We start from the raw sequence: 13,966 nt of genomic DNA, 5'->3' as shown, positions 1-13,966 counted from the left end.
GAAGACATAATTTATCAACCATATTGTTATTTTTTCTGTGTACATTTTGTAAGTTATGTTTTGTCCTTTTTTGTGTAACCTTCTTATTAAATATTTAATAAAGATATTTTTTTAAAAAAAAGATTTCTCCCTAATCTGGTTGCTCAGATCTTCCACTGCTACTGTAACTGAATCCATCTATTGTGCTGCTGTACATCCACTTCTTCTCTTTCCTTCCACCTTTCCCACCATCGTAGTCTTTTACATAGAACTAGATTTTTGCCTGAAGTAGGATAATTTGAGTCTGACCATTTGTGCCTTGAGTGAGAACTTGGGCTAATTTATTCAATAATTTGTTCTCTCACACCAAAATTCAAAAATTCAAATTCTCCTCCTATCTTATTTATTCAAAGTCCAACTTTCCCTTCAATAAAGTATCCCAGGCAATATAATAGTTTAAATTAAAATACTCAATATACATTAATATTTAATTTCATATCCATTGCTTTAGGTATATATCATTTATCTCATGCTATCTCTTTTTCTAATTTTGTCACCTGGATTACACAGACTGTTTTGTTTTCTAGTTGAATTTAATCCTATTGCTTACTTGCTCTGTTAGCTGTTTTCTCTTGCCCAATAAAAAAAATGAGCCATTGTGTTTTAATTTTTTGCTTATTTCCTTACTTATTGTTATTATCACTTTAACCCCTCTTTTCTATGATCAAACGCCCTTAAAAAAATAATCCGAGTTTACCTATTCTCAAAAAGAAAAAATCAAACAGAAAAAAAACCCCAAATATCAATTCATATTAAATATTTTATGCATTATATCTAACTAACATCCTTTACCATATAGGGGAAAATGAAAATTATTCAAATTCCAAAAGCTTAAACACAATAACTTATTTCATTCCTTAATCATTAAACTATATCTTCCCCTTTTGTCTTACAAGTATATTATTTAAAATTTAATTCAACAAATCAAGTTTATGTCAAACTATTATATAGTTATATTTTCCAAAAGTAACACCTCTTTCCAGGCATCTTCTGAAATTCAACAACAAATCAATCTTTTCATTCTCAGCTGCTGCGGCTTGAACAACTTTTGCAAACCAAATTCCACTGGTGCCAGCCAAGGGCTATAAATCAGTTCTCTGTGGGGTTTGCTAACCCCTGACAGATTGCCACTAAATTCCCTCTTCTTCACCGCCCCTCCAAGGCAGTTCTGACCTCTTTCCAACTGAACCATGTCCCAAGACGACAGGGATTTGGGAATCCCTTTTAGTGGGGAACTCCATGTTGCTGTGGTGCTTGGCTACACCCCTCTCCGTGTCACAGCATTTCAATAACATTTCTGAGGCCTTCACAATGCTTTACTGAGCAGTAATTGCGGTACATTTATTGTTCATTCCTTTACTGTTGATTGTTTATTCTAAAAGACAGAAGCTTTGATATATTCATTATCTAGTCCTGAGGCAGGTTTTTCTGACTGTTGTCATTGGTTTGATCTGCTTTATGTTTAATTTTAGTCCTATTTGTTTACTGTACTACTTGACTTTTATTACTAGAGCTTGAAGATTGTTTGCATTTCTGGCTATCAGGATTCCAAAATCCATAAACTTGTGGCTGTTTATGTATTGAACAACAAGATAAACAAGGATTTCAGCTCTGTTAAGTTTCACTAGTCAAATATATTCTCAAACTGATCCCAGAGAAGAGCTGAATTCTAAAATCTAGATTGATTGATTGATTGATTGGTTGGCTTTGTCTACTCTTAATAATCACGTAGCTAATCCTCTTGTAAAATGACCTGTCCCAAACTTAGGCCTTCAGATCTTTACATAGCATAGATCTTTATTGTCCCTCCGCCTTACTGCTAGCCACCTTCTCTTCCTCTTTTCACATTTTCCAGACTTCTCAAGAGAGCTAGATATACAATCTAGTATTGCCCACAAAATCATATGCTGCAATGTCCTGCCTGTCAATGACTACTTCAGCTTCAACTGCAACAACACAAGAGCATGCAACAAATTCAAATTTAATATTAATCGCTCCAAGCTTGACTGTAAAAAATATGACTTTAGCAATCGAGTTGTCGAAGCGTGGAACTCATTACCGGACTCAGTAGTGTCAACCCCTAACCCCCAACATTTCTCCCTTAGACTATCCACGATTGACCTCTCCAGGTTGCTAAGAGGTCAGTAAGGGGCGTACATAAATGCACTAGCCTGCCTTTCGTCCCCTGTCCAATTGTCTCTCCTTATCTCATATATCATATATCTTTTCTTCCTTTCATATATCTTCTCCTCTACTTTTATATCCTTTCTTTACATATAATACCTCATATCTATCCTCTTCAATATGTATTGTGTATTGGACAAAATAAAAAAATAAAAAAATATCACATAATGCATCCAACATATGATAATTTGTGCCTGACATAGAAATTTTAGATTTATTCAGTCTATGATTCATTAGTTTATTTCTGTTTAGGAGTCTTCTCTAATGCCAAAGTTCAAAAGAATTAATGTATTTTATGTCTTCCTTCTTCAAAGTCCAATTTTTCTGTCCGTGGAGTGTCAATGAACACAATTCTCTCCACCATTCTGATCTTTGCAGTTATGGACCTGTTATAGCATTTAAATATTTTTTCCATCCATTTGTTAATCTGTCAAGTGGCAATTTGTAGTATAACTATTAATTGCTTGTTCCTTTATTGTCAGTGATTGATACTAAGCAGAATAGATCTACCACTTCATCTCAATTGTGAATTGAAAGGTTGATTGCAATATACAGTATATTGCCATTAGTTTGGTTGTCTTTATGTTTAATCCTCCCATTTTTTTTCACCATGCCTCTGATTTTCATAACTAGAGCTTGCAGGTCATTTGCAATTTCATTTATCAGAGTAAAGTCATCAGCATGGTGTAGGCATTTAACACCACATTCATCTTCTTCCAATACAGTCTCCCTCAATATGTATATTCAGCATATAAACTGAATTAATTAAATCTAAGTAAGGACACCGTAGTCTTCTCTCACTGCTTTGTCAGTCTGGAGGTGATCTGTTTTACCCTGCTCTGTCCACACTGTAGCTTTTTTCCTTGTGTATATGTTTCTTATTAGGAAAATTAAATGTTTGAGGATTCTCATTTTACTAAGCAATTCTACAGCTTGTTGTGTTCAATGCAATTGAATTATTTATTATTAGCACTGAATTATCGTGATTTTTGTGTGATATTCTTTGACTTTCTCAGTCATCCATTGTGCAGGAGCAATAATGTTCCATATTCTTTAGTCTTTTTTGAAACATAGAAAATAGCATAGAGCGTAGAACTAGAATCAAAATAAATGCTCAATGGTAATTAGATATAACTTTACCAGGGGGCAATTAAAGTTTCTAAAATTGATCTGCCTAAAAACATTATATAATGGTTTGTAGATATGATAACTGAATTAGGGAACAGAAATAGAAAAGCTTTTTTTATCTGTGCCAAAACAGGAGCAAATGTTTAATGTACTGGTTGAGAAATTTTCTAAAATGACTATAGCAATATAAATACAAACATCAGAAAACAAGTTAAAACTTCAAGCCCTAAAATGTTGGTATTGTTTCTAAGACTCACTTTGAGTTAGATTATACTTTTGCATCAATGAAATAAGATCAGGGCTACTAGTTGTTGATATATTTATCAAACCTAAGATACCATCTGTATTTGGCAGTGTCGCTTAATATGGTATCTTTTATGTTTTCAGAATTTCCAGTGAATTTTAATATAAAGGTCATTTCACTGGAAATTATGCCTAACCTAATTATTGAATGAAGTATATCTCTCTACAATGAAAAACTTTAATTGAACATAAAAAAAATCAAAAACTACTTCAGAAATTCCCAGGGAACCATATCACCATTTTCTCAGAATTCCAGGAAATTAGATTCTAATTTGAATTAAAATTATGTCATCAATCCAGCAAACAAATAGAATCAAAATCTTTCTCTGCTGTTTAAATCAGAGGTGGGTTCCTGCTGGTTCGGACCAGTTCTATAGAATTGGTAGCAGGAATTTTACCCTGCTTGCCAAAACGGCATTGATCACCACAAGGCCACACCTCCAAACTGGCTTTTTCGGTGACACCCTAGGTAATAATAATAATAATAATAATAATAATAATAATAATAATAATAACAACAACAACAACAACAGCAGCAACAACAACAGCAACAACAACAACAAACAACATCAGTAATAGTAGTAAAAGTATTAGTAATAATGATTATGATGATGATGGTTATGTTAAACAACTATCTTCTTATCTCCAATCTTCCCTTTTTAGAGAAGGTTGTTGAGAAGGTGGTGTCGCTCCAATTCCTACGATCCTTGGATGAAGCTGATTATCTTGACCCTCAACAGTATAGATTCAGGCCTAGCTACAGCATGTAAACTGCTTTGGTCATGCTGATGGATTATCTCTGGCGGGCCTGGGATAGACGTTATTCCTATATCCTGGTGCTTCTTGACCTCTTAGTGGCTCATGTTATCCTTTTTTGTTTTTGCTTCTGTGCATGTCCAGAAGCTGGGTTTTTGGCACAGCTCAGGAGGAAATGAACCAGCAGTAAGATAAGTTAGAACCCACCCCTGGTTTAAATCAATTTACTTTGTGATCATATATTTAGATGTAATATTTGAGTTAAATTTTTAAAATCACAAAATGTTTGTTATACATAGTTTGGGAAGAACTTCAGCATAAGCCTCATTAATGGGAGGCAGGAAAGATTTGTTAGAGAAGTCTTCATAATTTAATTCCAACAAAATTGTCTATGTGTATTAGATTTAACAATATTTACTACTTCTTGAAAAGAAAAGAAAGCCAGTAACCAGGATTCTTTTTTCTGAAAACTGTGTGAGTCTGAAATTATGTTTTTAAAAAATCAATCACATTATTTGATGATGACATAAGAAAGTAACACAATTTATGATAAAACTAAAAGCTTTGTTAGCTAATAGATCTATAATCAACATCTGCTTTCCCATATGTATTGCATATTAAAGATATAGAGATGTATTACTTCAATTGTGAGGGGGGGAAACCCTATTGAATTTTCTCCCTTTTTCACATTACTATAGGCACAATTGAAATTCTTAGTGAAAGTGATGGGCATTCTTACAAAATAGTTGCCAGAGTAGGTGAAACCAATCACATATTACTTGGCACAAAAAGCACTTGTCTCTTGTCATTCACCATATTACATTATAAGTATCCCTGTGGGTTCTTTGGGAGGCCTAGAGGCATTATTCAAAATAAGGTTATGCTTGAGACTTGTGTTCTCCTCTGCAGCGTGTAATTTTCCTAATGTATCGTGCAAAGAAAACTCCCCTAGAAGCCTTTTTAAAATCTTCCCATGATCCTATTCTGTGTTATATACATTTCCCAAGATACAGGCTTTTAAAGTCATGCTGCTTATAAGCTATCTTTGCTTACTTCATGGCTTCATTGCCTTGAGTCCTATGATTTTGGATCATCGTATATATTTGTGCTTTAGACAAAGTTCATCAGTAATTCATAATGGTCATTCAGTTTATTTCCAACAGAACATAATATAGGTAGTTCAGAGTTGATTTGTGAAACCCATGGTGTTCTTGGAGCTTGGTATGCTTAGAGTCATTTCATTATTCAACTAGGTAATATCATCAATGCAAGGGAATGTTGGAGTTTGTTTCCTATTTATATACATTTGCTTGCCCAGACATTGTTGTAAGGTGTGGTTTTCTCCTTGGTTAGATTGCTAGATTTGTTTTCTGCTTTATTGTTTATCTGGTGTTTAATTCCTGCTTCCCAGGGTATTGACTGCCAGACAGGATGTAGATTTAGCTATTCATATTTAATTTGATCTAAGATGTTCAATGTATCTCAGTTCAAATGACGAGAGCAAATCCCACTACCTTCTTGCACTGATGTAAGCTATTTTGATAATGAAATGTCTGGAAGAAAGCAACCAAGCTCAGAGAGCACCAAGGACTCCACAGTTCAACACTTAGCTGCAAATATTCGCTTTCCTTCATTGTATTAGTTGTGCTGCAGTGGACTGAGTAGTCATGGAACTTTTGATGAAGTTGTGATGTTATCCATTTTGTTGGAAGAAGTTATATATATATTTATTTATTTATTTAAATTTCCCTACTTTAGTGGAGACACAGAATGGATTGGCAAAAAAGCAAAGACTTCCGAGTTTCTGCCAGGCTCTTCTTTAAGTTCCCTTGTGGGAAGCTGGCATGGAGCTGAATACATTTTCCTTCCTTCCTTCCTTCCTTCCTTCCTTCATTCATTCATTCATTCATTCATTCATTCATTCCTTTCCACCCGCCTTCTTTCTCACTTTCCTGCCTTCCTCAAATTTCTTCCAGATTCCTGAGTTATTTTACTTATTGGAAACTTCTGAGGACAAAGTCAAGAGAAGCCAGGAGGAAGCTTCAAGTCTAAGGCCAGAGATAATTAAGTGACTGCTATTGATGCTATGTGCATAATTGGTTGGGTGTTACAATATGTAAAGCAAACCAGCAATGTATGTTTACAGGATTTAATACATTGTTGCTTTAAGAGCTGGTGATGCAATTAGCCATAAAAGGGAGCCAGCAGCATCTTTCTTTGGGGATGAATTGTTGTAAGAACTACTATGTGTAATAAAAACTATGTGTTCTCATGTTGATTTGTATATGTATATGTATATGTATATGTACATGTACATGTACATGTATATGTATATGTATATGTGTTCTACTGCAGGTTTGAAAAGAAACCACAACCACCTATCTGTACAACCTACATCCCAGACACACCAACAACTGAACCCATCCCAATGGGTTTACAACCCCTAGTGATCACAGAAAAGGAAGTGAAAGATCTATTTCACGGACAGAAGATAACTTCTTCTTGCTTAAAAGTCTGTGCTGACCAATTGGCCCCCATCTTCACCCAAATATTCAACAAATCACTAGAGTTGTGCTATGTTCCTTCCTGCTTCAAACACTCTACTATCATCCCAGTGCCGAAGAACCCTCCCATCAAGGAACTGAATGACTACAGACCAGTTGCTCTAACATCTGTAGTTATAAAACCTTTGAAAGGATAGTGATGTTCCACTTGAAAACCATCACGGATCCACTGTTAGACCCTCTGCAATTTGCATACCAAGCAAATAGATCGATAGATGATGCTGTTAATATGGCTCTACACTACATCCTTCAACATCTTGAATCTCCAATGACCTACGCTAGGGTCCTCTTTGTAGACTTCAGTTCAGCATTCAACACCATCATACCAGACACTCTCTTAACCAAACTAAATCAGCTAGCGGTACCTGAACACACTTGTAAATGGATCACAAGCTTCCTAACAGACAGGAAGAAGCAGGTAAAGCTAGGAAAAATCACATCAGATACATGTAAAATTAGCACAGCCCCCCCCCCCCCAGGCTGTGTACTCTCACCACTTCTCTTCTGTCTATTCACTAATGACTGCATCTCAAACAATCCATCTGTTAAACTACTGAAGTTTGCAGATGATACAACAGTGATCGGACTCATTTGAGACAATGATCAATTCGCATACAAATGAGAGGTTGAACAACTATCCTTGTGGTATGACCGGAACACCCTAGAACTAAACATACTCAAAACCATAGAAATTGTGGTAGACTTTAGTAGAAACCTTTCCACCCTTCCACCTCACAATACAAGACAACACAGTATCAACAGTAGAAACCTTCAAATTTCTATGTTCTATCATATCTCAAGACCTAAAATGGTCACCTAACATCAAAAACATCATCAAAAAAGCACAACAAAGACTGTTCTTTCTGCGCCAACTCTGGAAGCTCAAACTTCCCAAGGAGCTGCTGATCCAGTTGTACAGAGGAATTATTGAGTCTGTCATCTGCACCTCTATAACTGTCTGGTTTGGTTCTGCAACCCAACAACACTGGCACAGACTTCAGAGGATAATCAGAACTGCATAAAAAATAATGGCTGTTTATCTGTCTTACATTGAGGACCTGTATACTGCATTAGTCAAAAAGAGGGTGGTGAAAATATTTACTGACCTCTTGCATCCTGGACACAAACTGTTTCAACTCCTACCCTCAAAACGTCGCTACAGAGCACTGCACACCAAGACAACTAGACACAAGAACAGTTTTTTTCTGAACACCATCACTCTACTAAACAAATAATTCCCTCAACACTGTCAGACTTTCTACTAAATCTGCACTTCTATTTCTACTAGTTTTTTCTCATCATTCCTATCACACTTTTCCTCCCACTTAGGACTGTATGACTGTAACTTGTTGCTTGTATCCTAAGATGTTTATTAATATTGATTGTTGCATGGAAGACATGGGGATGCACAAGAGATGCCCCAAAGTACAAGGACAGTTCCAAGGGCAATGTAAATAAGAATGCATAGGGGTCACAGAGATGCATGAGACACACTGGCTAGGATAGCAAAAAGGCGTAGCACAGTTTAGGAAGTATGTCTGTGGTTGCTTGGCAGTACACAAGAATTGCCTTGCAGGTCAGTGATGGTGCCCAATAATAATAATAATAATAATAATAATAATAATAATAATAATAATAATAATTTATTAGATTTGTATGCCGCTCCTCTCCGAAAGTGATGTGACCAGGAAGATATATTGGGGTGCCCAAGAGGTGCCATGTAGATCTGGAAAATCCATGTAGGAACATCACAGACCAAGGGAGGATCATAAAAGGTACGATATGGGTCAGAGAAAGTGTGCATGGGAGAAGGATGGAGCAGGAAGATGGGAATATGGGAGTACACAAGCGGTATGGTTGAGCTCGAGAAGGTGCATGGTGTGTGCAAGAAGGATTGGCATGGGTTTCTCTTTCCTTTTCTAGGAGATAGTGGGGGATGGAGCAAGGGATTTTATGATTAGCTGCGAAACCATCACAATAGTTGAAAATGAATATCACATGTGGTACTGAGCTACCCAGCAGTACCTAATAGCTCTTAAACAGCCACAAAATCCCCAAATTTCATTCTTTGGATATCACGTGTCCTAGATTTTAGAAACATTCCATAAATCAGCTCCTTTGAAGACCTTTTATTCAAAATTGCTGTCCTACAATGGACCGTTTCACTCAATTAAAGGTCCCAAAGCTAGAGTCTTAGTAGTATACACAGATAAGGAAGGGAATGTCTCCAAGCCTTTCTGGTGAAATTGTTTGAAATCACAAGAACAACATCTATAGGCATCCTAGATAGGATAACTCTTGTGATTCACAGCCTGATCGCTCAAGGCAACTCAAAGGCATTTCTCTCTGGATCTTAAGCCAGCAGTAATAGAGTCAAATTTATTTGAAATGACATTTGAGGAGCCAGATTCTCTGACACAGTCATTACGGCCTTCTGTGATATAATACAGATCCCAAAGACTTTCAACACTTTCAGTGGCAGATTATAGAGTGTAGACATTAATGCGTAACATCCAGCCGATTATTGTCAACTGCAGCCTCCAGGCAAGTGAGGATCAGGATAGCTCAGCAACATTTATTTCAGGCATTTGTGTTTGTGTGTGCTTGTGTCCCGCGGCGATGCAAGGCATTAAGTAGGTCTGAAGTCTCAGCACCTAGAGGGTATTAAGACATGAGCCTGAAGTAGATTTTTTAATTTTAAACAAACTAAATTGGCAATCACACTCATCTTTAGTATTTGCTTTTGACTTTCTGAATGCAACTGTGTTACCAAGGGTGTTAAATTGTAAGAAATATTAAAACTGCACATCCAATTTAAGATGCTTAGTAAGTAGGTTTTATCCAAAAATATGATAATATTAGCACTAATACCATCTCAGCGTGGAAGATATCTCACAAAGTACTGCAACAATTCGTTCTTTTTGTTTTGAATGCTTTAAGAAAAGCATCCGGCAAATACTGTAGTTTTTTTGCTAGGCTCATTCAAATAAATCCAGATGTGGTACTTAATATAATGATACGTGGAAATGACCTTGAGAGACAGGAGAAAGAACCACCGCCTTGTCAATTGTTTGACAAACAAAAACTGAGTCCAAAGGAAGGAGGAGGAAGAAAGTATCTCAGAAGGGACCATCCCTACTATTCAGAAGTAAGTAAGGGACATAAATAGTAGTTCTAAACCTGCAAGATTCTATTAATATATTCTTAGACTTAAAGACAAGTCTATTTATTTATTTATTTATTTATTTATTTATTTATTTAGTTAGTTAGTTAGTTAGTTAGTTAGTTAGTCATTCATTCATTCATTCATTCATTCATTCATTCATTCATTCAATTTTTATGCCGCCCTTCTCCTTAGACTCAGGGCAGCTTACAACATGTTAGCAATAGCACTTTTTAACAGAGCCAGTATCTTGCCCCCACAATCTGGGTCCTCATTTTACCCACCTTGGAAGGATGGAAGGTTGAGTCAACCTTGAGCCGGTGATGAGATTTGAACCGCTCACCTTCAGATCTACAGTCAGCTTCAGAGGCCTGCAGTACAGCACTCTACCTTCTGCGCCACCCCGGCTTCATGGTGACACAGCGGTTAGAATGCAATACTGTAGGATACTTCTATTGACTGCTGGCTGACTACAGTTTGTCAGTTCACCCTTCACCAAGCTCAAGGTCGATTTGGCCTTCCATTCTTTCGAGGCGGGTAAAATGAGGACCTAAATTGTTGGAGCAATATGCTGACTCCATAAACTACTTAGAGATGGTTGTAAAGTCCAAGTGCTATTGCTATCATGATTTTGCTTCTTGACTGGACTGCTTTGAAGAACCATCACTAACCAAAAATCCACATGATGAGACTTTCCTTTTCTGTCCTGATATAGGCAATCCATTAAGGTTCATATGCTTCCCCTTGGAGACCTGAATGTTATATTGCACTTCCTATTCTTTGTTCCCTGAGTTCTCAAGATGGAAGAAAATATTAACTCAATATTAAAACTCAGGAGACCAAAATGGAAGTATATTCAATTTTGGCACAGCTTTAAGATGCAAAATATCTCCGTCATCTACAATATACAGTATAGGAGCTGCAACAACCATGGTGTAGGGCAAACAGGCAGGAGACTGGCAGAATTTATTCATGAACACCAAGTAGCAGTCAGAAGACATGATGAATTTTTTAAAAATTCACAACTTATAGACAGATTTAACCATTGTTTCAATTGGGAAAATATGACAATCCTAGACTTAGGCCAAATGCAAAAATGCTAGGGAATTTCTAGAAGCCTAGCACTCTGACAGATTAGCCATCAATAGCAATGGCAATAGCACTTAGACTTATATAGCATTTCACAGTGCTTTACAACCTTCTCTAAGCAATTTACAGCATATTGCCCCCAACAATCTGGGTCTTCATTTTACTGAAGGATGGATGGCTAAGTCAACCTTGAGCTGGTGTGACCTGAACTGCCAAACTGCTGTAAGCCAGTGATCAGCAGTAGTAGCCTGCAGTATTGGATTCTACCCACTGCGCTATTGCAGCTCTCAATAGACACATAGACATTAACAACACCTATAGACTGTGCAAAAGAGACAAACAGCCCAAAAGGAAACAAAAAAAAACCTAAGCACCTCTCCTCCAGCAATCAGCACCCAGATCAGCATAGATTAACTGCCAAGAAACTGCCCAAGAGCCAGTATTAAACAGCTCAACTAAAGAATCTCTTAGACCACTCCTGCCAACATTGACAGGCAAACCACCAGAATATAAACTGACAGCAAATAGCATTCCTTGCTAGCACTGATAATGTTACCTAGTTTGAGTAATGAAATGCCTGCAAGAAAACAAGTAAGCTCGGGGAGCACCAAATGAGAGCATCCCATTTCAACCTTGAGCTACAAATATTCTCCTTTATTGTTGGTTGATATTATCCCTAATCTAAAAAGCCTTTAGCTGCCACTTGGATGTAATAACTAAGATGGGCAATAATTAAAGAAATATTAGTCCTCTGCTCAATTAGCTCTGTCAGTTTCTCTTTTCTTGTAATGTATAAAAAGACAAATAACAACAAAAAATAAACTTTGAGGATCATGAAAAAATATGATAATTAAATAATATTTAAAATAGATGCATATAAATTATGGACTGTATTTTTTGTATGCTATATGCCCTAAGGTAAACTTCTTTACTTACATATAGGCTTAGCCATACTGCCAAGTTCCATATTTACCAGCTGTACTTTCCTCTTTCGCTGGGAAATCTCAGAAAAACTATTGAAAACAAAATATTAATAAACCCCTATGCCTATAAATTGTCCACCAGATGATCCCTGGAGGAATGCATTTGGTTTAAAGAGCTGCATAAAATTGCTACCTTTCTTGTCCAGATCGAAAGCTGCTTTTAAACTTCAAATCCAATGTGATGTGCAACCCTAATTTATATTTATCCTTTCCTTGACTTTTTTCTTCTACTAGTCATCATAAGAAAAAATCATTCTATCAGTTTAACAATTCCCTAGTTGGACAAAGTTGAAAAAGAATATTGAACTCAATGTCTTTAGGAGTAGGCAAATCTGTTCAAGCAATTTCTCAGTTTTCTCCAACATGTTAATTTCAGTTTATTTATGCTTAGTTTGTAAACTGACCTGCCCCCCCCCAACAGGATACATAGACATTTTCATGCATAATCATAGGCATTATCTATATCATGGAGACTTTGTTTTTATGTTGCCTAAATGGCTATGCTTTTATTATTCTCCCTAATATAATGCACCAATATTTTCTAATATAAAGTAGATATTTCTTTATTATTCTTCCTCTCTCTCTCTCTCCCTCCCCCCTCTCTCTTTCTCTCTCTCTGCAAATTCTTCCAATGGCTGGAGTGATTTATAAAGATTTCACCTGAGAGTTGAAAGATATGTCTAGGAGTGCCATAAGAGTCAACTGAGGCCCGTACTTGTCCATCTGTCTGGGAAGAGTTTGATCTGGTGACACCTAATGAAGTGGACAAGGCCATTGGAGCTGAGAGTTCCGCCACTTGCTTACTGGATCCGTGTCCATCCTGGATGGGTGTTTTCCCTCATTGACCCCCTCAGAGACGGTCCACAACTTGAGCGTCCTCCTCAATCCACAGCTCACATTAGAGAACCATTGGTTGCCGATCAGTTTCCGGTCACAATTCAAATGTTGGTTATGACCTATAAAGCCCTTCATGGCATCGGACCAGAATATCTACGGGACCACCTTCTTCCGCACGAATCCCAGTGACCAGTTAGGTCCCACACAGTTGACCTTCTCCATGCCCGTTGACTAAACAATATCATTTGATGGGACCCAGGGGAAGAGCCTTCTCTGTGGCGGCCCCAACCCTCTGGTATCAGCTCCCCCCAGAGATCAGAATTGCCCCCACACTCCTTGCCTTTCGTAAGCTCCTTAAAACCCACCTCTGTCATCAGGCATGGGGGAATTGAGATATTCATTTTCCCCAGGCCTATACAATTTTATGCATGGTATATTTGTGTGTATGTTTGGTTTTTAGTAAGGGTTTTTAGTTATTTTAAATATTAGATTTGTTATATGCTGTTTTATTATTGTTGTTAGCCACCCACCTCAAATAAAATAAAATAAAATAAATAAACAAACAAATAAATAAACAAATAAGGGACTGGGTGGGTGCCAACAGGCTCCAGCTCAATCCAGACAAGACGGAGTGTCTGTGGGTACTGCCTTCCAAGAACATATCCATCTGTCCATCCATCACCCTGTGGTGGGGACTTTTGACCCCCTCAGAGAGGGTCTGCAACTTGGGTGTCCTCCTCGACCCACCCTCCTTGGGTGGGTGGATGGATGGATGGATGGATGGATAGATAGATAGATAGATAGATAGATAGATAGATAGATAGATAGATAGATAATAAACAAACAAAGAAACAAACAAACAAGTGTATCTACTGACTTATTCCTTGCTAGGAAGGCAAAGGTTGCAAGAACATCTAGTG

This window comes from Erythrolamprus reginae, chromosome 1 (genome assembly GCF_031021105.1).
Source record: "Erythrolamprus reginae isolate rEryReg1 chromosome 1, rEryReg1.hap1, whole genome shotgun sequence".
Taxonomy (NCBI): Eukaryota; Metazoa; Chordata; class Lepidosauria; order Squamata; family Dipsadidae; genus Erythrolamprus; species Erythrolamprus reginae.
Note: the sequence above shows the minus strand (reverse complement) of the source record.